Consider the following 15,608-nt stretch of genomic DNA (forward strand, 5'->3'; position numbering starts at 1 on the left):
AGTCCTCCTGTGTCAGCTTCTCCCATTTCTATTTTTCTCTCCATTATTTCTTTCTTCCCTTCCCTTTTCTTTTTTTGTTATTCAATCTCTAAATTCTCAAAATCTGAAGCAGTATGAAGGGGAAGAGGAGGTTAGGACTGGGGTTCATCAGCGTCTGAGAGGGTGTAAGGCTAAGGAAAGGCCAGATAATTCTTTGCCGTGTGCTTTAAAATGTGAGATACTGCCGGGCGTGGTGGCGCACGCTTGTAAACCCCGCACTTGGGAGACGGAGACAGGAGGATCGCGCTGGTTCGGAGCCAGCCTCGCTGGCTTAAGAGACCCTGTTTCCAAATAAAAAACTAAAAAAAAAAAAAAAAAAAAATAGTTCTGGGAGTGTAGCCCGGAGGTAGAAGGGCTTCCAGGAACCCAAGTACCACCAAAAAATAAAATAAAATAAAATAAAATGTTAGATACTATCCATGGTATGTACCCACTAGGTGCCAATAGCACTACACCCAGGCCCAACCAGAAATGTCTCCAGATAGTATCAAAATTGTGCCTCCATTGAGAACCACTGTTCTATTGCATGCATGTTTTATGTCTTGAGATAATTTTTTCTCGAGCTGGAGCCATTCTCCTACCAAGAAAGTATAGTGTATGCATAAATGAGAATAATTAACTGTAAAATAACTGGAAGAGCAGGGGCTTTGAATCTAAAAAGGTAAAGCTTAAATTCTTCCAAGCTGGATTCCAAGGAGGGTAAGCTTGCCTTCTATTCAGTGGCAAATCAAGAGAGGGTTATTTATGAGTGTGAGGTCTCAGCCTCCTCTCCTCTGTACCCTGGCTTATGGCTCTATGGCTTAACTCCTGGCAATTTCCTGATCACAAACTAGAATTGGTAAGACATCACTGCTTATGTCCCTGGTCAGTGAAGAATTTTCAGAAGACTTTCCTTCTTGGGCAGAAGAAATCACCATTCCGGCTGATGTCACCCCTGAGAGATTTCAAACACACATGGTAAATTACTCAGAAGCAGAATAGAGTGATGAGCAACCTCATCAAGAAATATCACAGTCTAATGTCATCTGTGTAGTTTATGCTGTTAACAATAAACATTATATTGATAAGGTAACAAGTCGATGGGTTCCTCTCATAATGAAATAACAGACAGAGAGCAGGCTGCCTTTGATACTGGTTGGGAACAAATCTGATCTGGTGGAATATAGTGTAATAGTGACCATCTTTTCTATTATGAACCTGTATACAGAAATAGAAACTTGTGTAGAGTGTTCAGCAAGGAACCTGAAAATTATCAGAGCTCTTTTATTATGCACAGAAAGCAGTTTTTCATCCTACAGGGTCCCTGTACTGGCTAGAGGAGGAGGAAATGAAACCGGCCTTTATTAAAGCCCTGACCCCTATATTTAAAATATCTAATCAAGGTAACGATGGTCCTCTCAATGATGCCAAACTCAACTTCGTTCAGAGAATTTGTTTCAATACTCCATTAGCTCACCAAGCTCTAAAAGATGCCAGGAATGTAGTCAGGAAACACATAAGTAATGGTGTGGCTGATAATGGATTGACACTGAAGGATTTTCTCTTTTTACACACACTTCTTAAAAAATTGGTGTATCATCATACATCTTAATGGGTACAAGATGGCAAAGGCATACATACACAGATCACTCACTTAGCTCTTTTTATTCAGAGAAAGAGACATAAAACTACATGAACTGTGCTTTGATTTTGCTATGATGACAATCTGGATTTGACACCCAAATATTTATTCCCCTTGCTAAAAATACCTTCTGATTGCACTACGGAATTAAACCTCATGCATATTTGTTTCTCCAAAGCACCTTTGACAAACATGATTTGGAAAGAGACTGTGCTTTGTCACCTGATGAACTTAAAGATCTATTTAAAGTTTTTCCTTACATACCTTGGAGTCTAAATGTGAATAACACAGTTTGTATAAATGAAAGAGGCTGGATAACCTACCAGGATTCCTTTCCCAGTGGGCACTCACAACTTATCTAGATATACAGCAGTGCCTAGAGTATTAGGGCTACATAGGCTATTCCATATTGACTGAACATGAGTCTCAAGCTTCAGCTATTACAATAACAAGAGACAAAAAGAGCTGCAGAAAAAAAAGACTCAAAAATTGTGTTCAGATATAATGTAATCAGAATTAAAAACTGTGGGAAAAGTGGAGTTCTTTAGGTTCTTCTTGGAAGAAACTTAATGAGATAGAAGAAAATTTGTGATGATCATAAACCTTTCTATGCAATTAACACTGTTTATGTATATGGACAGATTGTTGCCTGATAAATCAGAATTGGAATTTCTAACTGGGGCTGAGATCATTTGTGATGTTGTGTGCCTAGTATATGGCCACAAATCCTGAATCCTTTTAATACTGTGCCAGAATTTCTAAGCAACACTTTATGGACAGCAGAATACCTTGCTTAATTGTAGCTGCAAAATCAGACATCTATGAAGTTAAACAAGTTTATAGTATCTCACCTTCTGATTTCTTCAGGAAACACAAAATACCTCCATTCAAGCCTTTACTTGCAAGACTTGTAGTGCACCTAGTAAGTATATCTTTTAAATTGACAACAATGACCATATACCCACATGTGACACAAGGTGACCTCAAGAGCTCTATGTTTTGGCTTCAAATTTTGGTGCTACTGTTTTTGCAGTTTTGAGGTTTGCTAGGTATAAAGCATTATTGAAACAGGGATGATCTAAAGAAATACTGGCCCTACAAAAAACAGACACTTTTGTGTACATTTTGAATGCTTTAAATTTTGCTAGAAATAAGATATTTATGCTTGCAGAGTTACCTTATTAATATTTGTAATTCATGCATAACAGTATTTTAATGATAGTAATAAATGCAGTATTGAGTAGCATATGGAAATAAAACAGCTTAATAGTTGAACTGGCTACATTTCAGAGGCCAAAAGGAAATATTTTGTAAATAACATACATATTCAGGCAAGATATGGCCTCCCAAACTGAGTTCAAGAAATGCTGTTTCTACATATATTACCAGTGCTCACTCACCTAAATTTCAGTCAGCCCAGAGATTGCATTTACTCATGGATCGCTTATTTATTTCACATTTACTCAGAATAATCCTGTGGGTTCTTTGGGTACATGGGGTACAATTTGCTATTTCTCTTCATTTTTAAAAGTTTGCAAGTCTATATTAGCTAACAAAAAACACTTTTGTTCACTTATGGTCACTTACAGTAGGCCAACCTCTAAGCCACCATGCAGTTTAGGAAATGGTCTAGCTGAGTGTGCGCTCCTGTAAGGAGTGGTGAAAGCAATTGACAGAGGCATTGCCCCTGTGATTATGTCGCTTCTTTTATCAGTATGTGAAATGTTATAGCCCTTTCAACCAAATGAGAAAGACAATTTGGATATTATCAATGTTTTTGTTTAAATAAACAAGTTACCCTTAATAATGTTGAATTTCTTCTCAAAGTATAAATCTATAATGGCATGTCTATTATAGTATATTACAGTAGCTGCATATGTCATGAAGTGTACTATATCTGGCTAGGTAACCTAACGGTGGCACTTTTTTAAATAGTAAAATAAATCTAATGAATATGTTAAAAAGCAGAGTTGAATTCTCATGTTTTTATTTGTGTTTATTTTATAAGCAACTTGGTTGGATTCTTTGTTTTATTTCCTTAACCTATATACTAGAACATGAAAGTTTCTTCATAGCATGTATCACAATGAACATATCATACATTTAGGTGTCTATTTCTCCTTTGTCCTTACTAGAAATATGTTCCATAGGGAAAAAAGCATAGGGTCTTCAATTTATGCACCATTTTGTTTCTATTAATTAGGACAAGTCAAATATGGAAGAAAGCCTTGTATGTATTTATTTAAAATTTTTTCTTATTTCCTATTTCCCCACATCCTCACCAGCATTATTATTGTTTATATATATTTATTTTTTATTGGTGCATTGTACTCATGCATCTTAATGGGATAAAAGATGGTGGAGACATACATGCACTCATCACCCAATTAGCCCTTACCCAATTCCCACTCCATTCCCTCCCCATTCCCTCCCCCCGACTCTTTCTCGTGTTTGGTATGGTGATTGACATTGATATGTTTGTTAAAGTACATCATGTGCATTAGAGAATTTCCCTCTTCCCCCTCTCTTTACCTCAGTTAGGTCAACTTATTTTTTCATCTGTAGAATCTCGTTCTTTGTCTAGAGTTCATCCTATGATCCATTTTCTCCCCATTTTCTACATATTAGGAAGAACATCCAATTTACTATTTTTGTGACTAATCTCACTTAGAAAACGTCCTCCAACTCCATCCATTTCCCTGTAACTGAGTAATTATGTTTTTCTTTATGACTGAGTAAATTTCCATTGTGTACATATCCCATAGTTTTGTAATCCATTCATCTTTTGATGGACATCTTGGCTGGTTCTATAGTTTGGCAATGGTGAATTTTGCAGCTATGAACATAGATATGTATGCATTAGTTTGGTAGTGTGGTTTCCTTTCTTTTGGGTAGATACCCAGAAGTGGTATTGCTGGATCAAATGGTAGATTTGTTCCCATTCTTCTGAGGATTGCCATGCTGTTTTGCAAAGTGGTTGCACTAATTTGCAATCCCACCAACAATGTCATAGAGTTCCCACTTCTCAACATCCTCCCCAGCATCTTTTGTTGTTTGTGTTTTGAATGATTACCATTCTAGTTGGAGTCTCAGGGTAGTTTTGATTTGCATCTCTCTGATTGACAGTGATGTTGAGCATTTTTTCATGTATTTATTGGCCATTTGAATTTCTTCTTTTGTGAAGTGTCTATTTAGTTCACTTGCCCATTTTGTTTTTGGATGCTGTTTTCTTAGTGTTGAGTTTCTTCAGTTCTCTGTATATTATAGATATTAATCTTCTATCAGTGGTGTAGGTGGTAAAAATCTTCTCCCATTCTGTTGGCTCTCGATTGAGGTTCTTGACAGTTCCCTTAGCTGAACAGAAGCTCTTCAATTTCCTGCAATCCCATGTATTGATTTGCCTTTTAATTTGTTGTGCCTTTGGGGTCTTGTTGAGAAAGTGTTTATCTGTGTCTATGTGTTGCACTGTTGGGCCTATGACATCTTCAAGGAGCTTCAAGGTCTCTGGTTTGACTTCCAAGTCTTTGATCCATCTTGAATTGACTTTTGTATAGGGTGAGAAAGTGGGATTAATTTCCAATTTTCTACATATGGTTAACCAGTTTTGCCAACACCATTTGTTGAAGAGGCTATCTTTTCTCCAGTGTATGTTTTTGGCCCCTTTGTCAAAAATCAATTGGCTGAAAGTGTGTGGACTTGTTTCTGGGGCTTCTATTCTGATCCATTCGTCTATGTATCTGTTCTTTTGCCAGTGGCATGCTGTTTTTATTACAATGGCTTTGTAGTATAGTTTAAAGTCAGGTATTGTGATTCGTCCTGCATGGTTTTTGTTGCTGAGAACTACCTTGGCTATCTAGGCTTTTTGTTATTCCAAATAAATTTAAGGACTGATTTTTCTATGTCTTTGAGAAATGATCTTGGTAGTTTAATGGGCATTGCGTTAAATCTGTAGATCACTTTTGGAAGGATGACCATTTTAATGATATTTATTCTGCCAATCCATGAACATGGAAGATCCTTCCATCTTCTAAGATCTTCTTCGATTTCTTTTTTCAGTGTTTTATAATTTTCTTTGTAGAGATCTTTTACCTCCTTGGTCAAGTTTATTCCTAGGTATTTTATTTTCTTGTGGGAGATCCTGAGTGGAAGTGTTTTCTGAATTTCTTTTTCAGTGGATTTATGGTTGGTGTATAGGAAAGCTTCTAATTTTTTAAGATTGATTTTGTATTCAAATTTTGTCCTTGGTTCTGTTTATATGGTGAATTATATGGATTGATTTTCATATGTTGAACCAGGCTTGCATCCCTGGAATGAACCCTACCTGATCATGGTGTATGATTTTCTTCATGTGGTTTTGAATGCATGATTCTAGTATTTTGTTTAATAGTTTTGCATCCAAGTTCATTAGAGATATAGGCCTGTAGTTTTCCTTCCTTGAACTGTCTTTATTTGATTTGGGTATTAGTGTGATGTTGGTTTTATAGAATGAATTTGGGAGTGTCCTGGTTTTTTCTATTTCACAAAATAGTTTGAGGAGTATTGGGGTTAGCTCTTCTATAAAGGTTTTATAGAATTCACTTGGGAAACCATCTGGTCTTGGGCTTTTTTTTTTTGATGATAAGTTCTTTATTGCTGTTTCAATCTCTTTGATTGTTATTGTTTGGTTAAAGTGTTCTATTTCTTCTTGACTCAGTTTAGGAAGGTTGTATTTATCTAGGAAGTTGTCGATTTCCTCCAGATTTTCCATTTTGTTGGAGTATAGTTTTTCAAAGTAGTTTCTAATAATCCTCTGGATTTCTACTCTGTCAGTAGTAATTTCTCCTTTTTCATCCCTTATCTTCATAATTTGGGTTTATTCTCTCTTTTTTTAGATAGGTTGGCTAGTGGTTTATCTATGTTGTTAATTTTTTCAAGAAACTAGCTTTTGGTTTTGTTGATTTTCTATATTGCTTTTTATTCTCTATTTAATTTCTGCTCTAATTTTAATAATTTCCTATCTTCTACTGGCTTTGGGGTTCGATTGTTCTGCTTTTCAAGGGCTTTGAGGTTTGTCGTTAGAAAATCTTCAAATGAATAACCTGTTTTTCTTATGTGAGCACTCAGTGCTATAAATTTTCTTCTTAATACTGCCTTCAAAGTGTCCCAGAGGTTTTGATATGTTGTATCTTTATTTTCATTTGTTTCTAGAAATTTCTTGATTATACCTCTTACATCTTCTATGACCCTTACTTCATTCAGAAGTGTGGTGTTCAGTCTCCACATGTTTATGTTGTTTCTCTGGGTCTTCCTATAGTTGATTTCTAGTTTCATTCCATTATGGTCTGAAATGACACAGGGAAGTATGTAACATTTTTAAATTTGCTAGTGCTCATTTTGTGTCCCAGGATTTGATCTATTTTGGAGAAGGTTCCATGAATAGCTGAGAAAAATGTAAACTTCGCTGTAGTTGGGTGAAATATTCTATATGTGTCCAACAGGTCCATTTGGTTAATGGTGTTCTTTAGTTCTCAAGCATCTTTACTGACCCTTTGTCTGGAAGATCGGTCTAGTGTTGTGAGAGGTGTGTTGAAGTCTCCCAGTATTTTTGTATTGGGATTTATGTGTGGCTTCATATCACAAAGAATTTGATTTATGAAAGTAGCTGCACCTATGTTTGGGGCATAGATGCTGATTATTATTTCCTTTTGCTGGATTATTCCTTTTACCAGTAAAATATGACCTTCTTTGTCTCTTCTAATAAGTCTGGGTTTGAAGTCTAACTTGTCTGATATCATAGTTGCTATTCCTGCTTGTCTTCAAGTTCCATTGTCATGGATTACCTTGCTCCAGCCCTTTACCTTGAGTTTGTTCCTATCTTTACTTTATAGGTGTGATTCTTGTAAGAAGCAGATGGATGGATTCTGGTTTTTAATCAATTTTGCCATCTTATGTCTTTCTATTGGGGAGTTGAGACTGTTTACATTCAGTGTGATTATAGAGAGATAATTTTTAATTCCTAACATGTTAAGATTTATTTCTGTTTGAGATACTGTTTATTCTTCTTTGCTTAGTTGTCTGCTGGATAGTAAAACTTTTTTCTTTGGTTCTGGCATGTATTACCTATTTCTTCTTTGCAGTTAATTTCTTTGAGTATTTTCTCTAGCGCTGGTTTTGAAGATATAAATTCCTTCAGTTTTTTTTTTTTTTTTGTCATGGAAGCTTCTTATTTCCCCATCTAATTTGATGGATAATTTTGCTGGGTAGGAAATTTTTGGCCGGAAGTTGTTTTCTTTCAGAGTTTGGAATATGTTACTCCATGCCCTTCTGGCTTTCATAACTTGGTTTGGGAAGTCTGGAGTGATTCTAATTTGTTTGCCTCTGAATATCACTTGGCCTTTTGTTTTTGTTGTCTTTAAGATTCTTTCCTTGGCTTCCACATTAGTCATTTTGACAATTATGTGGTGTGGGGATCCTCTTCTCTGATCCTGTCTAAAGGGAGTTCTATAAGTTTCCTGGACCTCTTGCTCTATGTCTGGAAAATTTTCTGCTATTACTTCCTTGAAGAGATTATTGATCCAATTGGTTTCACCTTCTTTTCCCTCGTCTATTCCAATTATTCTTAGCTTAGCTCTCTTAAAAATGGGCCCATATTTCTTCAATGTCAAATTCCTGCTGCCAGATTTTTCTTTCTAAATTAGAGACTATGTGTTCATTTTTGGAGTGATCATCTTCTAGGATCGAGATTCTATTCTGCATGTGGTCTAATCTGTTGTTTAAACTTTGAATTGAGGCCTTTACTTCATTGATTGCATCCTTTATCTCTTTTTGGCTCTCTCTGAATTCTTTTTGAAACACCTCTATTATTTCTACAGTTATTTTTCTGATTTAATCTTCTAGAGATCTCTGAATTTCTGTGTTATTGGGTTCTGATGTTGTGGGGTTGTGGGCATTCATTGATCCATTGTTATTTCCCTTTCCCATGATTTTGGAAGTTTGTGCCTTCTCTGAGTTCTTCCCTGGGTCACTACGACTTCACTTAAGGTGCTCTGGATCTCAAGTCTGTGGTATCTCAGTCACCACTACTCCTTTACTGTGTTGTATCACAAAGTTTCAGACACAGGGAGTCAATCAAGGCTGCTTTAGACCTTGGGGGTGCCAGGCTGGGAGTTCTCCCATGGGGAGCTTCAACTATAGTATGATATCTCTGCCACCACCATTCCTCCACTGGGTTGGACTGCAAAAATCTCCAACCCAGGGAGACTATCTGCGCAAGCCCCTGGGAGTGCAGTACTGAGATTTCTCCTCTAGGGGCCACAATTTGACTCAAGGTTGTTGAGTGCGCTGATGGAGCTGTAGTGGACTCAGTGAACTCACTGCTGCTGCTGCTGCTGGCAATATGGCGCTGCTGCTACACCCTCGGCGGTGAGGCTGGCATATTTCTTCTCTGGTTTTGAGCTCCACTCTGAGTCCCTGCAGGGTGTGCTAAGCCCGGCCCCTGGGAGCTTTAGATGCTCCTTGTGCTGAAAAAACTGCTGAATTCTGCCCGGCTGTTCCACAGCTGCTCACTTCAGCTTGCTATCTACCCCCTCCTCTCTGGAGCCTGGTGGTTTGTTGAGTGCACTGGTCTGGAGCCATCTGGTGAACTTTCTGCTGCCGCTGGCAGTATGGCACTGCTGCCACGCCCTCAGCTGTGATGCTGGCGTATCACCTCTCTGGTTTTGAGCTCAGTTCTGAGTCTCCCTCCTCTCTGGAGCCTGGTGCTGTGAGGGAAGATGGAGATGGTGCGGCTCCTTGCTGCGGCTCTGGCTGCAGCACTGCAGGTTGGTTTCTTATCTGGTGTCTGGTTGTTCTTCCAGCCCTCTTTTTCTCTGTCCCTTGTATTTTCAGTTTTTATTTCTCTGCTGATAGTGTTTTCTGGCTATGAAAGGCACTGATTTTGTGGTAATAGAGATCGATTGTTAGCGGGACTCATAAATGCCGCTTTCTCCATCGCCATCTTCTTGGAAGTCCTGGCATCTTGTTGAAAAAGTTTTTATCTGTGACTGTGTGTTGCAGTGTTGGACCTATGCCCTCTTCAAGGAGCCTCAGGGTATCTGGTTTAATTTATAAGTCTTTAATCCATCTTGAATTGGCTCTTGTGCAGGATGAGAAAGTGGAGTTTATTTCCATTTTTATGCATATTGTTAACCAGTTTTGCCTGCACCACTTGTTGAACAGGCTATCTTTTTTTCAGTGTATGTTTTTTGGCCCCTTTGTCAAAAATCAATTGGCTGTAAGTGTGTGAATTTGTTTCTGAGCCTTTTATTCTGCTCCATTTGTCTATGTATCTGTTTTTGTGCCAGTACCATGATGTTTTTATTACTGTGGCTTTGTAGTATAGTTTAAAGTCAGGTATTGTAATTCCTCCTACATGGTTTTTATTGCTGAGGACTACTTAGGCTATTCTGGGTTTTTGTTGTTCCAAATGAATTGTTTAATTTTTTTTCAAATTTATTTTATATTTTTATGTGGAACATATTAAAAAAGGCATACATTAAGACTGTGCTTGGTGCCCTCTCCCCCCACCTTGCTTCCTCTTCCCCACCAACCAACAATTAGTGTTCAGGTTAATCATTCTATATTCATACTTTTACACATATTTGGATGTAGCTCTTCCATTAATCAACCTCAGCCTTCTTCCTCTCCTATCCTTCCATTCTAGCTTTGCTGAGGTTTCCTCTCCATTATCTGGAGTCGCCTGGTATTCCTAATACTCCCTAGTTTGGGTATATTAGAGAAAACATATGTCCTTTTTCTTCTTGTGCCTGGCTAGTCTCACTTAACATAATGTTCTCCAGGTTTTACTATCTTCTTGTGAATTACATTATTTTCTTCTTCTTTATAGCTGAAAAGAATTCCATTGTGTGTATTTCCCATAATTTTGCAATGCATTCATCTGTTGATGGAGACCTAGGTTGGTTCCATATTTTAGCTATTAAAATTGTGCTGCTATGAACATAGGTATGCATATGTTACTGTAGTTCTCTGATTTCAATCCTTTTGGAAAAATACTCAGGAGTGGTATAGCCAGATCCTATGGTGGATCTATTTCCAGTTTTCTAAGGAATCTCCACACTGATTTCCATAGTGGCTGAACTAGTTTGCACTCCCACCAACAGTGAAAAAGAATTCCTTTTTCCCCACATCCTCGCCAGCATTTGTCATTATTTGATTTCTTTAAGCTTTCCACTCTGATTGGGGTTAGATGGAATCTCAGTGTAGTTTTGATTTACATCTCCCTGATGGGTAATGATGTAGAACATCTTTTCATGTATATATTGGCCATCTGTATCTCTTCCTTTGTGAAGTGTCTATTCAGTTATTTGATTTGCTAGTGTAGAGTCTTTTAAGCTCTTTGTATATTCTTAGCCCTCTATGTGAGTGGTGGCTGGTAAAGATCTTTTCCCATTCTGTAGGCTTTCTCTTTAGGTTCTTGATGGTTTCCTTTGATGAGAATAAACTTTTTAGTTAGTTGCCATCCTACTTGTTAATTCTTGCTTTAATTTCCTGCTCTTTGAAATTCTTATTGAGAAAGTTACTGCCTGTGCCATTATGTTGGAGTGTTGAGCCTATGCCTTCCTGTAACAACTTCACCATCTCCAGTCTAAATTTCTAAGATTTTGATCCATCTTGATTTGATTCCTGTGCATGATGAGAGGTAAGAATTTAGTTCCATCCTTGTACAAATGGATAGCCATTTCTCCCAGCACCATTTGTTGAAAAGATGTCTTTTCTGTAGCATATGAGTTTGGTTCCTTTGTCAAAGATCAATTTACTATAGGAGTGCGGGTTTGTTTCTGTATCTTCTATTCTGTTCCCCTGGTTAGTATGCCTGTTGTTGTGCCAATACTATGCTGTTTACTACTATGGCTATGTAGTATAATTTAAAGTCAGGGATTGTGATGCCTCCTGCATGGTTCTTGTTGCTGAGAATTGCTTTGGCTATTCCGCGTCTTTTCTTTCTCCATATAAAATTCATGACTGATTTTTCTAGGTCTATGAAGAATGGCATTAGTGTTTTAAAGGGGATTGCATTGAATCTATAGATCACTTTTGGCAGAATGGCCATTTTGATGATATTTATTCTGCCTATTCTTGAGCAAGGGAGATTTTTGCATCTTCCAAGGTCTTCTTGAATTTCTTTCTTTAATGTTTTATAGTTTTCATTGTAGAAGTCTTTTACATCTCTGGTTAGGTTTATTCCTAGGTATATTATTGTTTTTGAGGTTATAGTGAATGGAATTGTTTTCTTTTTTTAAATTTTTATTGGTGCATCATATTTATACATCATAATGGAGTAAAAAAACTTTTGTAGACATATATGCACATATCACCCAGCCAGCCCTCACCAAGTCCCTAGCCCACTCTCTCCTTATCACTCCCTCTCATGCTTGGCTTAGTGATTGACTACGATATGAATACGTACATTGTGTGCTTTAAAGAGTTTCCTTCTCCCCCCTCCAATATTCACATTTAGGTTGTGATATTTGCTCCTCTATAGGATCTGCTTTTTCACCTGGAGTTCCTCCTATGACTAATTTTCTCCCCAGCTTTTACATATTAGGGAAAGCATCCAATATCTTAGTTTTTGTGACAGACTAATCTCGCTTAGCATAATGTCCTCTACTTCCATCCATTTTCCTGAAAATGCTGCAATTGTGCTTTCTTATGGCTGAGTAAAATTTTATTGTGTACATATCCCACAGTTTTGTAATCTGTTCATCTGTTGATGGACATCTTGGCTGGTTCCATAGTTTGGCTATAGTGAATTGTGCAGCTATGAACATATATACACATGCATTAGTTTGGTAGTTTGGTTTCTTTTCTTTTGGGTAGATACCCAGAAGTAGTAATGCTAGATCTAATGGTAAATTTGTTATGATTCTTCTGAGAATTCTCCATACTGTCTTCCAAAGTGGTTCCACTAATTTGCAATCACACCAACAGTGTTTTAGTTCCCACTTCTTCACATCCTAACCAGCATTTGTTATTGTTTGTGTTTTGAATTATTGCCATTCTAGTTGGGGTAAGGTGAAATCTCAGGGTAGTTTTGATTTGCATCTCTCTAATTCCCAATGATGTTGAGCAATTTTTCGTGCATTTACTGGCCATTTTAATTTCTTCTTTCATGAAGTATCTATTTAGTTCACTTGCCAATTTTTTGATTGGATTATTTGTTTTTATAGTGTTGAGTTTTTTTTATTTCTCTGTATATTCTAGATATTAGTTCTCTATTGGAGGAGTTGGTGGCAAAAATATTCTCCCATTCCCTTGGCTCTCAAATGAGGTTCTTTACAGTTTCCTTTGCTGTACAGAAGCTCTTCAGTTTCATGCAATCCCATGTATTGATTTGCCTTTTAGTTTCTTTTGCCTTTGGGGTCTTGTTGAAAAAGTTATTATCTGTGCCTATGTGTTGCAGTGTTGGACCTATGCCCTCTTCAAGGAGCCTTAAGTCTCGGGTCTAATGTGAAGTCTTTAATCCATCTTAAATTGACTCTTGTGCAGGGTGAAAAAGTGGGATTAGTTTCCAATTTTCTGCATATGGTTAACCAATTTTGCCAACACCAAAGTCAGATATTGTGATTTCTCCTGCATGGTTTTTATTGCTGAGAACTACTTGGCTATTCTGGGCTTTTTGTTGTTCCAAATAAATTTAAGGACTGATTTTTCTAAATGTGAGGAATGATCTTGGTAATTTAATGAGCATTGGGTTGAATCTGTAGATCACTTTTGGAAGAATGGCCATTTTGATGATATTTAGTCTGCCTATCCATGAACATGGCAGATCTTTCCATCTTCTAAGATCTTCTTTGATTTCTTTTTTCAATGATTTAAGTTTTCTTTGTAGATATCTTTTACCTTCTTGGTTAAGTTTATTCCTAAGTATTTTATTGTTTTGTGGGAGATCCTGAGTGGAAGTTTTTTCTGAATTTTTTTTTCAGTGGATTTATGGTTGGTGTACAGAAAAGCTTCTAGTTTTTTAAGATTGATTTTGTATCCAGACACTTTGCTGAAGTTGCTGATCAGTTCTATAAGCCTTTTAGTTGAGTTTGTTGGGTTTTCTATATATAGTGTCATGTCATCTGCAAATGGTGAAAGTTTGAGTTCTTCTTTCTCTATTTGTACTTCTTTGATTTCCTTTTCTTTCCTTATTGCTCTAACTAGAGTCTCAAGTACTATATTAAAGAAAAATGGTGATAATGGACATACTTGTCTTTTTCCTGTTTTTAGGGGAAATTCTTGAATTTTTCCCCATTTAATATGATGTTGGATGTGGGCTTATTGTAGACTGCCTTTATGATGTTGAGATATATTCATTCTATTCCAATTCTCTGCAGTGCTTTAGCATAAATGGATGTTGGATTTTGTCAAATGCTTTTTCAGTGTCTATTGGAATGATCATGTGATTTTTGTCTTTGGTTCTGTTTATATGATGAATTAAATGAACTTATTTTTTTATGTTAAACCAGCCTTGCATATCTGGGATGAACCCTACTTGGTCATGATGTATGATTTTCTTAATGTGGTTTTGAATGCATGTTGCTAGTATTTTGTTTAGCAGTTTTGTATCCAAATTCATCAATGATATAGGCCTGTACTTCTCCTTCTTTGAACTGTCTTTATTTGATTTTGGTATTAATGTGATGTTTACTTCATAGAATGTATTTGGGAGAGTCCTGTTTTTTCAATTTCATGGAATAGATCAAAGAGTATTGGTATTAGCTCTTCTATAAAGGTTTTATAGAAATCAGTTTGGAAACCATCTGGTCCTGGGATTTTCTTTGATGATAGCTTCTTTTTTGCTATTTCAATATCTTTGATTGTTATTGGTTGGTTTAGATTTTCTACATCTTCTTGACTCCTTTTAAGAAGGTTGTATTTACCTAGAAAGTTGCAATTTCCTCCAGATTTCCATTTTGTTGGAGTATAGTTTTTCAAAGTAGTTTCTGATAATCTTCTGTATTTCTACACTGTCAATAGTAATATCTCTTTTTTCATCTCTTATCTTCATAATTTGGGTTGATTCTCTTTTTTTAGTTAGGTTGGTTAGTGGTTTATCTATCTTGTTAGTTTTTTCAAAAAACCAGCTTTTGGTTTTGTTGCTTTTCTGTTTTGCTTTTTTATTCTCTACTTCGTTAATTTCTGCTCTAATTTTAATAATTTCCTGACTTCTGCTGGCTTTGGGGCTAGATTGTTCCTGTTTTTAAGGGGTTTGAGGTGTCATTAGGTTGTTTATTTGATGATTTTCTGTTTTTCTTATGTGAGCACTCAGTGCTATAAATTTCCCTATTAATACTGCCTTCAAAGTGTCCCGGAGGTTTTGATATATAGTATCTTTATTTTTGTTTGTTTCCATAAATTTCTTGATTTCATCTCTTATGTCTTCGATGACCCATTCTTCATTCAGAAGTGTGGCGTTTAGTCTCCACTTGTTTATGTGGTTGCTCTGGGTCTTCTTATAGTTGATTTCTAATTTCATTTCATTATGTTCTGAAAAGACACAGTGAAGTTTTTTACATTTTTTGAATTTGCTAGTGTTCATTTTGTGGCCCAGGATGTTCTGTATTTTGGAGAAAGTTCCATGAGCATCTGAGAAAAATGTGAACTCTGCTGTAGTTGGGTGAAATATTCTATATATGTCCAATAGGTCCATTTGATTAATGGTGTTCTTTAGTTATGAGGCATCTTTACTGACCTTTTGTCTAGAAGATCGATCTAGTGGTGTGAGGGGTGTTTTAGTCTCCAAGTATTATTATATTGGGATTTATGTGTGACTTAATGTCACACAGAGTTTGTTTTATGAAAGTAGCAGCACCTATGTTTGGGGCGTAAATGTTGATTATTATTATTATTTCTTCTTGCTGGATTGTTCATTTTATCAGTAAAATATGACCTTCTTTGTCTCTTCTAATAAGTTTGGGTTTGAAAT

General features: G+C 36.5%; 1 pseudogene across 1 annotated transcript; it reads left to right on the plus strand.

Moving 5' to 3' along the window:
• Positions 1-882: 882 nt before the first annotated feature.
• LOC308272140 (mitochondrial Rho GTPase 1-like) lies at positions 883-2,737 on the plus strand (annotated as a pseudogene). Its single transcript has 2 exons — positions 883-1,606; positions 1,691-2,737. The product of its transcript is annotated as a mitochondrial Rho GTPase 1-like (transcript).
• The last annotated feature ends 12,871 nt before the right edge of the window (positions 2,738-15,608 follow it).

This window comes from Muscardinus avellanarius (genome assembly GCF_963383645.1).
Source record: "Muscardinus avellanarius genome assembly, chromosome: 13".
In the NCBI taxonomy this organism is placed as follows: domain Eukaryota; kingdom Metazoa; phylum Chordata; class Mammalia; order Rodentia; family Gliridae; genus Muscardinus; species Muscardinus avellanarius.